Here is an 18,144-nt window from a genome sequence, read left to right as displayed (position 1 = left end):
GCAGTCTCTTTGTCTGACCCTTGTACAATACCTGCACTTTTGCATAACCCAGTGGGTGGAGTATCTGCTTTGAGTATGTCTGCAGTTTGATTGGCGTTGGGCGGACAGTTGTTCGGGTCTGAAGTTGTCTCCATTGTTTCTGAGTGATAACTGAAACTGCTGCTCCTGTGTCTACATCCATCTTTAGTTTCTTTCCCTCAATGGTTACCTCTACAGTCATTGCAGAGGGTGCTGAATGCATATGATGTATGTCTAAACTGTGGAGCACTTCCTCATCCTCCGACTCAGATGATGATGTATATCTTCCCACCATATAGGTCTTTGTCTTGGGGTTCAGAGGTTGTTTATCTCGCACCTTCTTGCTCCGGCAAACTCGTTTCAGATGTCTTGTTTTACCACAATTATGACAGGTCTGATCCTTAAACCTGCAGACTTTGTGATCATGGTCTGTATTCCCACAACGGTAGCAAGCTGACCCCCGGCTTGGTGGAGGTCTGTATTTCCAGTTTGTGACTGTGGGCTTGACTGCTGTTCTGAAAACTTCTTGTTTCACCTCTTCCCTTCTGCCCTGAGAGTTCAATTCTTCTGTATCTTTCACAGCCATTTCCATCATTGAAGCTATCTCAATTGCCTTTGCAAGGGTAAGGTCTTTCTCTGTTAACAGTCTCTTTTGGCTAGAGTCACAATTCAGTCCCATGACAAACTTATCTCTCAGTGCAGTAGGTAGGTACTCCCCAAAAGAACAGGTAGAGGCTAGTCTGCGAAGGGCGAGCACATAAGCTTTAATTTCTTCACCTGGCTGCTGCTGCCTCTGATAAAAACGAAATCTTTCTGCAATCTCTAGTGGTTTAGGCTGGAAGTGACCCTCTAACAGTGTCAGGAGCTCTGCCAATGTCTTAGTTGCTGGTTTTACAGGGGAAAGGAGATCCCTGAGAGTGTCATATGTCTGAGCACCGACCACTGTCAGAAATACTGCTACTTGCCTTTCACCTGGGATGCCATTTGCACTGAAATACTGTTCCAGTCTCTCCACCCAGGAACTCCAGGATGTCTGTTCTCCATCAAATTCACTTAATGTCCCGATCAATGACATTTTCCTGCTGGGATCTGTGATTGCTTTTATCCAGGTAACAATCCACAATGTCTTTGTCTCTCTCTCAGACTGATAGACACTTTGTAAATCCCATCCTCGTCGCCACTGTTATATCCTCTGTGTTGTGAGAGACACAAGACTCTGGTCTGGAACAATGGAAGTTTATTTCCAGTACTTAGTGTACACTGCAACATGCATCTCAGGACAGTACATCTTATTAGGCTCTTACATGTGTCCAAGATGGCTACTATACCCCTTGACCCTTGGCATCACTCCTGGGTGGAGCCAGCCTTAAAGTGGCAGTACATGTGGAACCCTTCAGGTATAACAGCAGGTGACGTGGAAAGTGGACAATCCACATCTTGTGGCAAGTGACGTGGCAGGTGATGTGGCAAGTGATGTGGCAAGTAGACAATCCACAACTTGTGGCAGGTGATGTGGCAAGTGACGTGGCAGGTGATGTGGCAAGTCACGTGGCAAGTGGACAATCCACAACTTGTGGCAGGTGATGTGGCTGGTGACGTGGCAAGTGGACAATCCACAGCTTGTGGCAGGTGATGTGGCAAGTGATGTGGCAAGTGGACAATCCACTTGTGGCAGGTGACGTGGCAGGGGACGTGGCAAGGGACGTGGCAAGTGGACAATCCACAACTTGTGGCAGGTGATGTGGCTGGTGACGTGGCAAGTGGACAATCCACATCTTGTGGCAGGTGACGTGGAAAGTGGTGTGGCAAGTGGACAATCCACAACTTGTGGCAGGTGATGTGGCTGGTGACGTGGCAAGTGGACAATCCACAACTTGTGGCAGGTGGCATGGCAGGTGACGTGGAAAGTGGACAATCCACATCTTGTGGCAAGTGACGTGGCAGGTGATGTGGCAAGTGGACAATCCACAACTTGTGGCAGGTGATGTGGCTGGTGACGTGGCAAGTGGACAATCCACAGCTTGTAGCAGGTGGCATGGCAGATGACGTGGAAAGTGGACAATCCACATCTCGTGGCAAGTGACGTGGCAGGTGACGTGGAAAGTGACGTGGCAAGTGGACAATCCAACTTGTGGCAGGTGACGTGGCAGGTGATGTGGCAGGTGATGTGACAAGTGGACAATCCACATCTTGTGGCAAGTGACGTGGCAGCTGACGTGGCAAGTGACGTGGCAAGTGGACAATCCAAAACTTGTGGCAGGTGACGTGGCAGGTGACGTGGCAAGTGGACAATCCACAGCTTGTGGCAAGTGACATGGCAGGTGGCAAGTGATGTGGCAAGTGGACAATCCATAACTTGTGACAGGTGACGTGGCAAGTGATGTGGCAGGTGATGTGGCAAGTCACGTGGCAAGTGGAAATCCACAACTTGTGGCAGGTGATGTGGCAAGTGACGTGGCAGGTGATGTGGCAAGTCACGTGGCAAGTGGACAATCCACAACTTGTGGCAGGGTGATGTGGCTGGTGACGTGGCAACTGGACAATCCACAGCTTGTGGCAGGTGATGTGGCAAGTGGACAATCCACTTGTGGCAGGTGACGTGGCAGGTGATGTGGCAAGTGGACAATCCCCAACTTGTGGCAAGTGACGTGGCAAGTGGACAATCCAAAACTTGTGGCAGGTGACGTGGCAAGTGACGTGGCAGGTGATGTGGCAAGTCACGTGGCAAGTGGACAATCCACAACTTGTGGCAAGTGACGTGGCAAGTGGACAATCCAAAACTTGTGGCAGGTGACGTGGCAAGTGACGTGGCAGGTGATGTGGCAAGTCACGTGGCAAGTGGACAATCCACAACTTGTGGCAGGTGACGTGGCAGTTGAACAATCCACAACTTGTGGCAGGTGATGTGGCAAGTGACTTGGCAGGTGATGTGGCAAGTCACATGGCAAGTGGACAATCCACAACTTGTGGCAGGTGATGTGGCTGGTTACGTGACAAGTGGACAATCCACAGCTTGTGGCAGGTGGCATGGCAGATGACGTGGAAAGTGGACAATCCACATCTCGTGGCAAGTGAGGTGGCAGGTGATGTGGCAAGTGACGTGGCAAGTGGACAATCCACAACTTGTGGCAGGTGACGTGTCAGGTGATGTGGCAAGTGGACAATCCCCAACTTGTGGCAAGTGACGTGGCAAGTGACGTGGCAAGTGGACAATCCACAACTTGTGGCAAGTGACGTGGCAAGTGGACAATCCAAAACTTGTGGCAGGTGACGTGGCAAGTGACGTGGCAGGTGATGTGGCAAGTCACGTGGCAAGTGGACAATCCACAACTTGTGGCAGGTGCCGTGGCAAGTGACACGCTAAATACAAGTACACTGCAGCTCTCACAGCTGCTGCTACTCACTCTGGTCTCACAAAATTGCTGAAATAGTTAATAATACTGTTTTTTTGAGCTGGGGAGGGTCTATGATGTTAGCTTAACTAAACGCAAACGCGGTAAAACGCCGCTAAATCGCGGTAAAAATCACGGCAAAACGCGCGTTTCTAAACGCCGGTTTCAACATGTGTCCAGCAGCGTTTGCATCTGCGTCTCGTGTGCATGAAGCCTTACAGGCGCTATTTTTAGCGCTAAAACGCGTGTAAAGAGCCTCAGTGTGAAAGTAGCCTAAGTGCTTCGTACGTGAAACGCGTTAAACAGCTTGTTCCTTGGATGTTTGCCAACTTTACAAGATTGAATAAAGTATCAATTTTTTGACTAGATAGATTGTTTCGTTCATAGAAGCCGCAGCATGACTTCTGTGAATAGACAGAGTCCGAAACTCTTGATAAGGGTCTCTGATAGCGCTTTGGTTCTATTTACACCCCCCGCTACATCAGAAGATTAGGCTGGCAGGGGGTGGGCATCAGAGGTGGAATATTACTACTGAACCATAAGACAGAAGCACAAGAATCAAATCACACTGAAAGGGGTTGTAAAGGCAGAAGGTTTTCCTTTCTCTTAATGCATTCTATGCATTAAGAGAAAAAAAAACCTTCTGTGTGCAGCAGCCTCCCCCAGCACCCCCTAACACTTACCTGGGCCCTATCTCAGTCCAGCGATGTGCACAAGTGTCTTGGCCGTCTCCCTCCTGATTGGCTGAGTTACTGCAGAGGCGCCATTAGCTTCCGCTGCTGTCAGTCAGTGAGGAGGAAGAGTGGGCGGGGTCTAACCGTGCATTTTGAATGGACACACGGGGCTGCAGCTCGGCCCGGGTGCCCCCAAACAAGCTGCTTGCTGTGGGGGAACTCAACAGGAGGGAGGGGCCAGGAGCACAGAAGAGGAATCCGAGTGTCCTAGGAGTGAGGAGGCAGAGGAAACTACTGGGGGTGGGGGGTGATGTGAAGGGGCAGAGGACACTACTGTGGGGGGGGGGGGGGTAGTGATGTGAAGGTGCAGAGGACACTACTGTGGGGGGGGGTAGTGATGTGAAGGTGCAGAGGACACTACTGTGGGGGTGATCTGAAGGGGGACAGAGGACACTACTGTGTGGGAAAGTGATGTAAAGGGGGACAAAGGACACTACTGTGGGGGGGGGGGGTGGAGTGATGTGAAGCGGGAAAGAGGATACTACTGTGAGGGTGATGTGAAGGGTGACACAGGACACCTCCGGGGGGGGGGGGGCGGTGATGCAAAGGGTGACAGAGGATACTACTATGGGGTGGAGTGATGTAAAAGAGGACAGAGGAATCTACTGTAGGGATGGTAGAGTGATGTGAAGGGGTTAAAAGGATACTACTGTGAGGGTAATGTGGAGGGTGACACAGGACACTACTGTAGGGGGTGATGTGAAGGAGGACAGAGGATACTACTGTGTGGGGAGGGGGGTAGTGATGTAAAGGGGGGCATAGGACACTACAGGGGGGGGTGATGTGAAGGGGGACAGAAGACACTACTGTGGCAAGGGGAGTCATGTGAAGGAGGGCAAAGGACACTAATGGGGGGGAGTAATGTGAAGGGGGACAGAGGATACTACTGTGAGGGTCATGTGAAGGATAACACAGGATACTACTGTAGGAGGTTATGTAAAGGGGGACAGAGGATACTACTGTAGGGGGTTATGTGAAGGGGGACAGAGGATACTACTGTGGGGGGGTGATGTGAAGGGGGGCAGAGGACACTAATGTGAGGGGGTGATGTGAAGGGGGGCAGAGGACACTAATGTAGGGGGGTGATGTGAAGGGGGGCAGAGGACACTAATGTGGGGGGGTGATGTGAAGGGGGGCAGAGGACACTAATGTGGGGGGTGATGTGAAAGGGGGCAGAGGACACTAATGTGGGGGGTGTGATGTGGAGGGGGCAGAGGACACGAATGTGGGGGGGTGATGTGAAGGGGGGGCAGAGGACACTAATGTGGGGGGGTGATGTGAAGGGGGGCAGAGGACACTTATGTAGGGGGGTGATGTGAAGGGGGGCAGAGGACACTAATGTGGGGGGGGTGATGTGAAAGGGGGCAGAGGACACTAATGTGGGGGGTGTGATGTGGAGGGGGCAGAGGACACTAATGTGGGGGGGTGATGTGAAGGGGCAGAGGACACTAATGTGGGGGGGTGATGTGAAGGGGGTAGAGGACACTAATGTGGGGGGTGATGTGAAGGGGGCAGAGGACACTACTGTGGGGGTGGGGACGATGTGAAGGGGGGCAGAGGACACTACTGTGGTGGGGAGATGCGAAGGGGGGCAGAGGACACTACTATGGGGGGAAGATGTGAAGGGGGGCAGAGGACACTACTGTGGGGGTGGGGAATGATGTGAAGGGGGGCAGAGGACACTAATGTGGGGGGGTGATGTTAAGGGGGGCAGTGGAAACTACTGTGGGGGGGGGGGAGATGTGAAGGGGGCAGTGGACACTACTGTGGGTGGGGAACGATGTGAATGGGGGCAGAGGACACTACTGTGGGGGGGGGGAGATGTGAAGGGGGGCAGAGGACACTATTGCGGGGGGGGGAGACGTGAAGGGGGGCAGAGGACACTACTATGGGGGGGAATGATGTGAAGGAGGACAGAGGACACTAATGTGAAGGAGGGCAGAGGACACTACTATGGGGGGGGGAACGATGTGAAGGGGGACAGAGGACACTAATGTGAAGGGGGGCAGAGGACACTACTGGGGCAGAGGACACTACTGTGGGGGGGGGAGACGTGAAGGGGGGCAGAGGACACTACTGTGGGGGGGAATGATGTGAAGGGGGGCAGAGGACACTACTATGGGGGGGGGGGAACGATGTGAAGGGGGACAGAGGACACTAATGTGAAGGGGGGCAGAGGACACTACTATGGGGGGGGGGGAACGATGTGAAGGGGGACAGAGGACACTAATGTGAAGGGGGGCAGAGGACACTACTGGGGGGCAGAGGACGATGTGAAGGGGGCAGAGAACACTACTGTAAGGGGAGCAATGTGAATTTCAAGCTCTTCATGGTTGCCCACCCCTGGTGTACACCATTCTGGTAAAGAACAAGCATTGTTGACGGTGAACTGTCCAAGTTAATATGGTTGTCCTGTGATCTTACATTTCTGAAAACCTTTTATTAAAAATGTTTTGAGACAGGAGTATCCAATTTGTAGACTTGGTGACAAGGGATCTGGAAGGGTCCCCTGCTAACCAGATATTGATAATTGTAAAAGTGACAGCACAGATTATTTCTATATGTGAAGATCTGGAGCTTTTTCCATTGAAATGCACAGTCAGCGTAGAAGTCGGGCGTCTGGTAGCGGAAATGTAAAGTGGGCTGATGGATCTTATCTGCCATCACTCCTGTTTGTACACGGCACACTCTATTAATGAGCTGTTTTTCCAGTGGTATAAAAACTTTGCCAAATGTCACCTGCCAATCGCAGCACCGAGACTCGCTTTGAGCCGAGAAACCGCATTGTGTGCGGCGTGACCTCAGTGCTGGAAGCTCATCCAAACCCCTGCGGTGGATCACTTCTCACCCGAGGGAAGAGAGAGACCCGGATTTTCTGACACACAGGCCGCGCTTACAGGATTGTTCCAGCAGACCGATTATACTGCAAACAATTTGCTTCCAATATCCTGTTTGGGATATGTTTGTTAATTTGACTAATTAGCAGAAAGTATTAGGATGCTTCTTTGTTGAGACGGATGTTTCACTAATATTGCTAATATTAGATGGTCGTATAAAATACAATAGACGAGTGAAAAAGCAAGCCTGGTACTTTATAGCAACCAATTATAAGTCCTTGTTGCATCTGAATTTATTTTTAGTAAAAAACCCGACACAAATGTAGAGAAAAAGCTTTGCTTAAAGGAGCATTCCGCCTTTTTCAGAAAATAATAAAAAATGTACCCGTTTTACACAAAGCAACAACCTGCATTTATTATTTTTTTGTGTTTGAGCCTGCAAAGCATGGCAGCGGTAATTAGTGGATTGTGGGTGCAAAGCTCTGGATCCTACAGACTCTACCTGCAGCTCCGTATTGAGGCACGCCGCCGGAGAAAGAAGAAGTGAATTATTAAAGACCCGCTTCTGGGCTCTCTTCTTTTGTAGCAGCAGAGCCCCTCCTAATCGGCTGCAAAGGTGAGGCTTGAAATCACCTTATAAAGTGCTGCTGCTTTCCTCTGGAGCCGCGGCTAGGCCTGCCATCTTTTCTTCAAGCCAAACGCGAACACTTTAGCGGCACACAGAAATTTTATATATTTTAAAAAATGTATATTTTTTAGTATAGACACTGTAGGATTGTAAAAGACTTAGGGCAGCTTTGAGTGCCCCAAGGAGAGTGGTAATGCGGCACGCGTATTGCCTTGCGGTGAACCATGGCTGTGACCAAACTATGTTAACAGTGTGAGGCGCTTAAAGGGGCGTGTTTAAAAAAAAAAAAAGGATTCTTGTACCAACACAACAAGTGTCACTGTAAAAAATATGAGATTGGCCTACCTTTAGACTGGGTTTACAATTATGCGAATTGGATGCAGGTCTCCCCGCATCCAATTCGCATGACAGGAGAGCCTGGACATTGTCAGGCAGTAGGGCAGAGATTGTTGTCAGTAGGGCAATGGGCAGTGTCATTAGGGAGGTGGACAGTGTCAGGGCAGTAGACAGTGTGGATGGTATCACTAGGGTAGTGGATGGTGTCAGTAGGACAGTGCACAGTGTGTGAACGGTGTCAGTAGGGTAGTGGACAGTGTGTGGACAGTGTTATTAGGACAGTGTCAGTAGGGTAGTGGACAGTGTCAGTAGGGCAGTGGACAATGTGTGGATGGTATCACTAGAGTAGTGGACAGTGTCAGTAAGGCAGTGATAAGTGTGTAAGTGTGTGGACAGTGTCAGTAGGGCAGTGGATGGTGTCAGTAGGGCAGTGGACAGTGTGTGGACAGTGTCAGTAGGGCAGTGGACAGTGTGTGGACGGTGTCAGTAGGGCAGTGGACAGTGTGTGGACAGTGTCGGTAGGGCAGTGGACAGTGTGTGGATGGTGTCAATAGGGCAGTGCACAGTATGTGAACAATGTCGGTAGGGCAGTGGGCGGTGTCGGTAAGGCAATGGATGGTGTGTGGACGGTGTCAATAGGGCAGTGCACAGTATGGGAACAGTGTCAGTAGGGTAGTGCACAGTGTCGGTAGGGCAGTGGGCGGTGTCAGTAGAGTAGTGGGTGGTGTCAGTAGAGTAGTGGGTGGTGTCGGTAGGGCAGTGGGTGGTGTCGGTAGGGCAGTGGGTGGTGTCGGCAGGGCAGAGTGTACTGTGTCGGTAGAGTAGTGTACTGTGTCGGTAGAGTAGTGTACTGTGTCGGTAGAGTAGTGTACTGTGTCGGTAGAGTAGTGTACTGTGTCGGTAGAGTAGTGTACTGTGTCGGTAGAGTAGTGTACTGTGTCGGTAGAGTAGTGTACTGTGTCGGTAGGGCAGTGGACGGTGTGGGTAGAGTAGTGGCGGTATGGGTAGAGTAGTGGGCGGTGTCGGTAGGGCAGTGTACGGTGTCGGAAGGGCAGTGTGCGGTGTCGGCAGGGCAGTGTGCGGTGTCGGCAGGGCAGTGTGCGGTGTCGGCAGGGCAGTGTGCGGTGTCGGCAGGGCAGTGTGCGGTGTCGGCAGGGCAGTGTGCGGTGTCGGCAGGGCAGTGTGCGGTGTCGGCAGGGCAGTGTGCGGTGTCGGCAGAGCAGTGTGCGGTGTCGGCAGAGCAGTGTGCGGTGTCGGCAGAGCAGTGTGTCGGTAGGGCAGTGGGCGGTGTCGGTAGGACAGTGGGCGGTTTCGGTAGAGCAGTGGACATTATGTGGACGGCGTCAATAGGGCAGTGCACAGTATGTGAAAAGTGTCATTTGGGCAGTGGACAGTGTCAGTAGGGTAGGGGTTGGTATTAGTAGGGCAGTGTACGGTGTGTGCACAGTCAGGTCAGAGGATGGTGTCATTAGGGCAGTGCACAGTGTGTGGACAGTGTCAGTAGGGCAGAGGATTGTGTCAGAATAGCAGTGGATGGTGTCAGTAAGGTAGAGGACGGTGTCAGTAGGGCAGTGTATGGTGTCAGTAGGACATATTCATGAATATTAAACTTATGACGGGGGGCTGTACACATTCTCAACATGTTTCGTGAATTCACTTCTTCAGGAGTGAGGTGGGTATGTTTATTTAGTACATAACTAATACAAAGATATTTAAAATATAACCATATCTTGTTTTGTATGTTGTGTATAATATACACACCTCACTGCTGAAGAAGGCAGTTTGTTCACAAAATGCATTGAGAATGTACAGTATACAGCCTCCCCATCATAAGTTGATTCCTATGAATATGCATTATTGTATTCTTTTGTAGGGATAGAAAAAGGGATATGATTGAGTTATAAGCAGAGATGTGGATCAATACTGTACAAATATTGTATTGAAAAATCATAATAGATGTATGCTAACGAATAACATTTTTAACAGTATAAATAAATTGGTTTACATTATTTGTACTTTTTTAAGGTCCCTTTTGCGCGGTCTTTTCGGGTCCCGTTCACCTTTCAGGTGGACCTGATTGGAAGCTCCATGCAGCTCTTTGGTGAGGGGGATGTAAACAGACTTGCATCCCTTTTAGATCTGCCTTCCTCCGAGTCCGTCCAGGTCTGCAGTCCTTTTACATTTTTTTTTTTTCCTGGACCTAAACGTGACTCCGAGCAGAGCGCCCCCCTGTGGAAAGATCCTATAGGCCCATATTCTTGTTTCTTGGTGTTGGCTACTATGTATGAGAGATGTTGTATACCAAATTGAACATCTGACATCCATTTCTAACTTTTCATAAAAGTAATTCAAAAAATGTTTGCTTTCAGCTACATTAAAAAGGTGAGACTTTGGAATGCTGATATTCTGAGATTAGAATATTTATGCTTGTTATAGCTGTGTGTTTTATTTGTGATGTTCAGTAACTCATATTTCTCACTGAGCAGCACTGAAAAAAAAATCATTCCAATGTAGTAAACATAAACGAGTTTATAGCCCCCGGTGCCCTCCAGGTATTGCATGTGATTAGCCTAGATCTGCTCCTTTCTCAAGCTCTTTAACCACTCGACCTCCTTCCTGACCAGGCCATTTTTTGCGATACGGCACTGAGTTACTTAAACGGACAATTGCGCGATCGTGCAACACTGCAAACAAACAAAATTGACGTCACTTTTTTTCTCACAAATAGAGCTTTCTTTTGGTGGTATTTGATCACCTCTGCGGTTTTTATTTTTTGCGCTATTAACAAAAAAAAGAGCGACAATTTGGGAAAAAAATTCATTATTTTTTTTTTTTTTTGCTATAATAAATATCCCCAAAAAATATATAAAAAAAAATGTCTTTCTCAGTTTAGGCCGAGATGTATTCTTCTTCATATTTTTGGTTAAAAAAAAAAATCGCAATAATCGAATATTGATTGGTTTGCGCAAAAGTTATAGCATCTACAAAATAGGGGTTAGTTTTAATGGCATTTTTATTATAATTTTTTTTTTTTATTAGTAATGGTGGCGATCTGCGATTTGTATCGTGACTGCGACATTGCACTTCGGACACTTTTGACACTATTTTGGGACCGTTGTCCTCTATACAGCATTCAGTGCTATAAAACTGCACTGATTACCATGTAAATGACACTGGTAGGGAAGGGGTTAAACACTAGGGGGCGATCAAAGGGTTAAGTGTGTCCTAGGGAGGTTTTTTTTTTACTTTTTGTGCTATAAACAAAAAATAAAATTTTGAAAACAAAAAACAATAAAAAAAAAACAGTATTTTTTACTTTCTCCTTTAAAACAAATCCAATTAAAAAAAAAAATCTAATTTCTTCATCAATTTAGGCCAATATGAATTCTCCCACATATTTTTGTTTAAAAAAATCCCAATTTGCATATTGATTGGTTTATGTGAAAGTTATAGCGTCTACAAACTATGGTATATATTTATGGAATTTTTTTTTATACTAGTAATGGCGGTGATCAGCGACTTATGGACTGCGATATTGCGGCAGACAAATCGGACACTAACTGACCCTTTTGACGCTGTGCGGGAACCAATGACACTAATACAGTAATCAGTGCTAAAAAAATATGCACTGTCACTGTACTAATGACACTGGCTGGGAAGAGGTTAAACATCTTGGGTGAGAAAAGGGTTAACTGTGTGCCTAGCCAGTGTTTTTGTGTACTGTATGGGCTGCTTTTACTAGGGGGAAGAGATGGAATTTATTCCCTGTTTTGCAGCAACACAGAATCCATCCCTTCCCTGTCAGAACGGAGATCTGCCTCGTTTACATGAGCATATCCCGTTCTGTGTGGTATGATCGGCGGGTGCCGGAGGACATCAAGTGCCGAGCACCCGCAGATTGGTTTCTGCTGTGAATAATCACAGCAGAACGGGCTTGCTGGTGGCGAGCACGCCCCCTGCAGGCAGAAGTGCAAGATCAGGTATATATACATATATACAAAACTGCTATAGATGGTCATCAAGTGGTTAATATGGTTGTAAACCTCAAACATGAAAAATGAACAAAGCATACCACTCTATAGTGTGTACCTTTCTTAATCTAAGTATCATTTCTTTCTGATGCCTCCTTCCTTTGCTATCTGCATGAGTCACTTCTGACAAGTTTTCCTGACACCAAGGGATACAGTAAAAAGGTGACACGGGAGGAATCTCCAGCACACAGCCTGTGAATGACAGCCTGAGCTTTTTTCCCGTGTGCTATGAATTGGGTTGTGTCCCTTCCCTCCCAACCAGCTTTCACTGAGCTCTGCAGAGTGTAACTTCAGCTCCCTGGCCCCTGCTTTCTGAAAGCTTGGACAAGCTGTATAAATTCTGTCGTTTGGATGGCTGCAGAGAAGAGAAAAATTGCAGGTAAACAGGTACAACTTATGTATGAGGATTTTTTTCACCTCTGGGTGTCACCTGAGGCCAGTCACTTCACTGGATATACAGTATGTAAGGTACAACCAGTTTAACATGGAGGAACCCTTAAAATAACTTGCTGGTCTCGGTAACCCCTGCTAATAATTGCTAGCGTGTTGGTCAGTGGAAAGAAAGCTCCGTATATTTGTAGTCATTGGAATAATCTCCCCTCCAGATAGCTAAAAAGATTGTTGTTGTCAGGGGTTACTTGTCTATGAGGCACAAACTGCTCAATATTCAGGGAACCCCTATCGGCCTCTGGAAGAACTTTATACACACAATCTCCTGCACTCGAATGTGCTGCTAATGATCTAGCAGGCTTTCCACTCTTCCAGTTTGTGGTTACAGCGCTGCAGCCCTCCTGAGACTGGAATCCCCTCATTCACAGCACTACAAAACAACAAAAAGGGTGCACCAAACTAACACATTACCATAATGCACTGTTTGTTGAAGAAGAAAAGAAAATGTACTCACAATTTAAGTAGATAAGCATGTCAAAAAGCCAAGAACTGACTGTCTCCAAATCAACTATGCATGTCCTATGACACAGGAAGATCCGTTTTATGTGCAGTATGTCTTTTACGCGTTTTGAGGGGACCTGAAGAAGAGAGGTTATCCCTCGAAACACTTAGGTCATATCTGATGCAAAAGGGTTCTTTCTGCGTTATTGGACATGCATAGTTGGGGTTACATATAATATATAAAAATAAAACGAATTCCCCCACCAACGGGATTTTTAGGCAGCAATAAACAGTAAGCGTAGCATACTATATAAAAAAGATTACTTTATTGTGTGGTAAAAACATGAGCTTCACCCAGGTATTTAAAATAAAAAGATATAAATAGAACCAAGCTTGTACATACAAAAATTGCAATGACAATTGGGCATACACTAAGCAGACCTAACTATAAATATACTGTATAAGATTAGTAACAGCAAAAATAAATTTATAGTTCTAACGCGTTTCAACCACTAGGGTCTTCTTCAGAGAAAGTCTGTTGATAGAGAGACAAGATACAACTTAATAAATCTATCGAATAGGATTAGTATTAAACATATTCTAGATTTGTCAGTGTAATTACCCAGTATGGTATTGCCAAGAGGTTCATACAAATTATAGTGCTTAATGGTGGAGTTTACCCAGGTTCATGCTTAGACGTCCTTCACAGGTTACAAAAGATATATGGTCCATACATCTCGCCACAGAATCCAGCAGTGGGGTGAGGGTCGGAAGCCCAGAGGCGCGGCTCACGAGCGGTCACACGACAAAACCCTATGCCCCACAAAGGTTGTAGGGAATAGGTGCAAGCGTAGGCAGCCTGCCTGTATGGTAAGTCACGCCTGTGGTGAAAATCCCAACATAGTCGCAATTAGACATATATATTTATATATTTGTTTTTTATATTCTATATTATATATATATAGACCCACATATGGGGTATGGAGATATCTTATATATGATTTGTGTGCATATAAAGGGAATATCCCCAGATATCTGTATTCACATCCAAAAAAAAAAAAAAAAAAAAAAAAAAAAGGGGGGGGGGGGGGGGAAGGGGGAGGGAAGGGGGAGGGAAGGGGGAGGGAAGGGGGGGAAAAGAAAAACAAAACTCAGAAGGCAAGCACGTATTGAAAAGAAGGAACAGAAACAGCAAACGTGGTTGAAACACAAAAGAAAACAAACGTGAGATGACATGTGGTAGAAACAGTGTGTGTGATGACAACCCGATATTGGGTGACTGTAGTGAATGAGTGAGTAAATGATGTGCAGGTGAAGTGAAAAGTGTGGGTGTTGGTGTGATGAAAAAAATTAGAGGGATAACATGTTAGGAAATCAGAGTGACAATGGGAAGAGTCACTCTTGACTGTGGCCCTAAAACGGTCTATACCCTACGGCCAATATCTCCGCCTCCGCAGAAACTGTTCTAATGACAGTCTCTTTAAAGAAGAGGCACAGAAACTTCAGACTAGATTCCTTGCGCGAGGATATAGTCGCTCCTGCCTTCGCAGGGCTTACAACAAAGTTGCAGTGTTACCACGCAGGGACCTCTTGTTCTCTAAAAAGGAACGCAGTGACCCTACAGCGGACTCACTGAGGATCATTATGCGCTTCAGTAAACAACACAATATTATTTTGGGTATCATCCAAAAATACTGGTCGATCTTAAAAGACGATCCTAAGATCGGCTGTCTGGTTCCAGCACGCCCCCTTATCTCTTTCAAAAGGGCCTCTTCACTATACGATAAACTGGTGCAGAGCGAATATAGGAATGAGAACAAAAGGTCCAAACACTGCTCAGTTCTCGGCTCCTTCCCTTGCAATCACTGCTCATGTTGTAAATATATTAGACGTGATAAAACCTTCTGTCTACCAAACGGTGCCAACTTTCGACCCACACACTTCGTGAATTGTCAGACACGGGGTGTGGTTTACTTCTTAGAATGCGAGTGTGGGGCGTACTACGTAGGCAAAACAAAACAGGAATTCCATCGCCGAATGTCTAAACATGTGTACAGCATGGAAATTGGCAACTATTACCTGCCGATTGGACGTCACGTTGTGCAAATACACAACTACAGAATGCCTAAGTTTACATTTACAGCCCTGGACCGTATACACATACCTGCTCGGGGGGGCGACTGGAATAAGACCCTATTACAACGGGAACAGAGGTGGATACATAAATTGGATGCCACCTCTTTCCCAGGCCTGAACGAATCGGTCTCTTTTGCTCCCTTCTTAAAGGGGTTCTCCTCAGGGAGGACACAGTAGATACCGGGTGTACCTGCCCCCTTTCTCTGTGAGCCCGTTCTCCTTTATGTTCCCTCTTTTTCTCCTCTCTAACTCTTTAGTAAGTGTCTAGGAACACCCCCTGACCATGCCCCTCTCATAAATTGTTGATAATCTTTAATTATTATGATTACAACCAAACAGGGTACCATGGTATAGTGTTCGCAACTGAACACCATATATTTTTCTGTGATTCATTGTATAATTATGTCATCACTTCATTTTTGCTGTTTGTATATATTTTCTTAGCTATATATTTACTCTGTCTGTCCTTGAATAAAGACGTGCGTTTGCACGTCGGGACATGCATGCTATATGTGTATATGTAATAATCTGAAAAAGAGGTTATTTTATTCTTGTCTTTGGTTAAGCAAATGGCTTCTTTTAGCTAATGGTGTGTTGGGATCGGTCGCCTGTCCCTTTCCCCCCCCCCCCCCTTTTTTTTTTTTTTTTTTTTTTTTTTTTCTTCCCTCCCCCCCTTCTACCCACACACCTTCACCCCATCCCCGTTCTGGGGGTCAGGGGAGGTATTGGACAGTAGCGACATATCCCCACATTGACCTGACCCGGGTTTATGCTTGTCCCCCACTTCTATGGTCCCTCCGCACATTGCTTCCAATGTCCTTCCACCTTTATGTGGAGGAGGTGGTGTGTGGGGGGCTGTTTGCCTCTTTTGCGCGACTCCCCGACAAGGGTAGGAGGGACCCCTGTCTGTGCACATGCAGGGCTCTCTCCACAGATGTCTCCTTATATGACTGGTGCGGGCTGGTCCCGCCCAGCCATTGGAGACACGTATTTCCTTGTCGGTGGCGTCCCTGAACACTTCCGGACGTGCCTCACGTTCGTCTGACCCTTCGTACGGACGGACGTGACGCAATCACGTCGTGCATTTGCGTCGGAAGTGACGTCGTTTCGGGGTCGCTTTACGACCTTCCGGGACGCCGGGGCGCTCACACGAGGTCGACCTGTTTAGGCGGCCAAGCAAGAATAGGCGGTTCCAGCCAATGGGTGGGCGGCCATGCCTGTGATGCAATCCCGGGGCACTATATAACACAGTACACTTGGCAGCATACATCAGCTCCTGTACACAAACAAGGACTCTCGTACCTTTGAATCCCTGGTTGGTAAGTTTGACTATTTGCTAACCTGGCTGACATGCCCCCATTTTACTTAAACAAACTTCTGAAAAACTAGCTTTTCTAACAGCTAGCTCGCTTTATCATTCTATTTATTCTTAGATGGGGGTGCCCCTATGGACTAGGAGTCATTGACCGTATCTGGCACTCTTCCCGGGATAGTTTCCCAGCTACTGTCTCTCCTTTTCCATTTTGGGAATCTTTTGTTCAGCCCAGCTATCCAGGTAACTGTTATCACTCTCAGTATAAACATGGTTTATCACATCTGAATGGTTTCTTTTTTTTCTTTTCTGTCACCTTTCACCAGTTCAACATTAGCATTTCCATGTATTTTCATTTTTACCTCTATCCGTCACTAGCACCCCTATGCACTCCTCCCATTGTCACTCTGATTTCCTAACATGTTATCCCTCTAATTTTTTTCATCACACCAACACCCACACTTTTCACCTCATTATTCACTTCACCTGCACATCATTTACTCACTCATTCACTACAGTCACCCAATATCGGGTTGTCATCACACACACTGTTCCTACCACATGTCATCTCACGTTTGTTTTCTTTTGATTTTCAACCACGTTTGCTGTTTCTGTTCCTTCTTTTCAATACGTGCTTGCCTTCTGAGTTTTGTTTTTCTTTTCCCCCCCTTCCCTCCCCCTTCCCCCCCCCCCCCCTTTTTTTTTTTTTATTTTTTTTATTTATTAATTTTTTTTTTTTGGATGTGAATACAGATATCTGGGGATATTCCCTTTATCTGCACACAAATCATATATAAGATATCCCCATACCCCATATGTGGGTCTATATATATATAATATAGAATATAAAAAACAAATATATAAATATATATGTCTAATTGCGACTATGTTGGGATTTTCACCACAGGCGTGACTTACCATACAGGCAGGCTGCCTACGCTTGCACCTATTCCCTACAACCTTTGTGGGGCATAGGGTTTTGTCGTGTGACCGCTCGTGAGCCGCGCCTCTGGGCTTCCGACCCTCACCCCACTGCTGGATTCTGTGGCGAGATGTATGGACCATATATCTTTTGTAACCTGTGAAGGACGTCTAAGCATGAACCTGGGTAAACTCCACCATTAAGCACTATAATTTGTATGAACCTCTTGGCAATACCATACTGGGTAATTACACTGACAAATCTAGAATATGTTTAATACTAATCCTATTCGATAGATTTATTAAGTTGTATCTTGTCTCTCTATCAACAGACTTTCTCTGAAGAAGACCCTAGTGGTTGAAACGCGTTAGCACTATAAATTTATTTTTGCTGTTACTAATCTTATACAGTATATTTATAGTTAGGTCTGCTTAGTGTATGCCCAATTGTCATTGCAATTTTTGTATGTACAAGCTTGGTTCTATTTATATCTTTTTATTTTAAATACCTGGGTGAAGCTCATGTTTTTACCACACAATAAAGTAATCTTTTTTATATAGTATGCTACGCTTACTGTTTATTGCTGCCTAAAAATCCCGTTGGTGGGGGAATTCGTTTTATTTTTCTGATTCATAGGGGTGAGCAGCACCCTTTTTGCTCTTGTTAGCAGTGTGTTCCTTCCAATACATATAATATATATATATATATATATATATATATATATATATATCTGTTACATAGAAGGTGAGGTCGATAAAAAGACCATCAAGTCCAGCCTATGTGTGTAATTATATGTCAGTATTACATTGTATATCCCTGTATGTTTCGGTTGTTCAGGTGCCTCTATCTAATAGTTTTTGAAACTATCGATGCTCCCCCCGCTGAGACCACCACCTGTGGAAGGGAA

The 18,144-nt window shown here is 46.5% G+C and overlaps 1 protein-coding gene and 1 long non-coding RNA gene across 2 annotated transcripts in view; both read left to right on the top strand.

Moving 5' to 3' along the window:
- Positions 1-18,144, top strand: part of LOC143963333 (leucine-rich repeat serine/threonine-protein kinase 1-like) — a gene marked incomplete in the record, with an annotated part of 364,270 nt that overhangs the window by 219,757 nt on the left and 126,369 nt on the right.
- LOC143960208 (uncharacterized) lies at positions 16,275-17,910 on the top strand. Its single transcript, XR_013270282.1, has 3 exons — positions 16,275-16,322; positions 16,437-16,558; positions 17,223-17,910. It is a non-coding gene; the product is annotated as an uncharacterized LOC143960208 (long non-coding RNA).

Source organism: Lithobates pipiens, unplaced genomic scaffold (genome assembly GCF_037356315.1).
Source record: "Lithobates pipiens isolate NorthernLeopardFrog02 unplaced genomic scaffold, aLitPip1_a1.2 Scaffold_8, whole genome shotgun sequence".
Classification (NCBI taxonomy): domain Eukaryota; kingdom Metazoa; phylum Chordata; class Amphibia; order Anura; family Ranidae; genus Lithobates; species Lithobates pipiens.
This window is presented reverse-complemented; position numbering and strand designations above follow the sequence as displayed.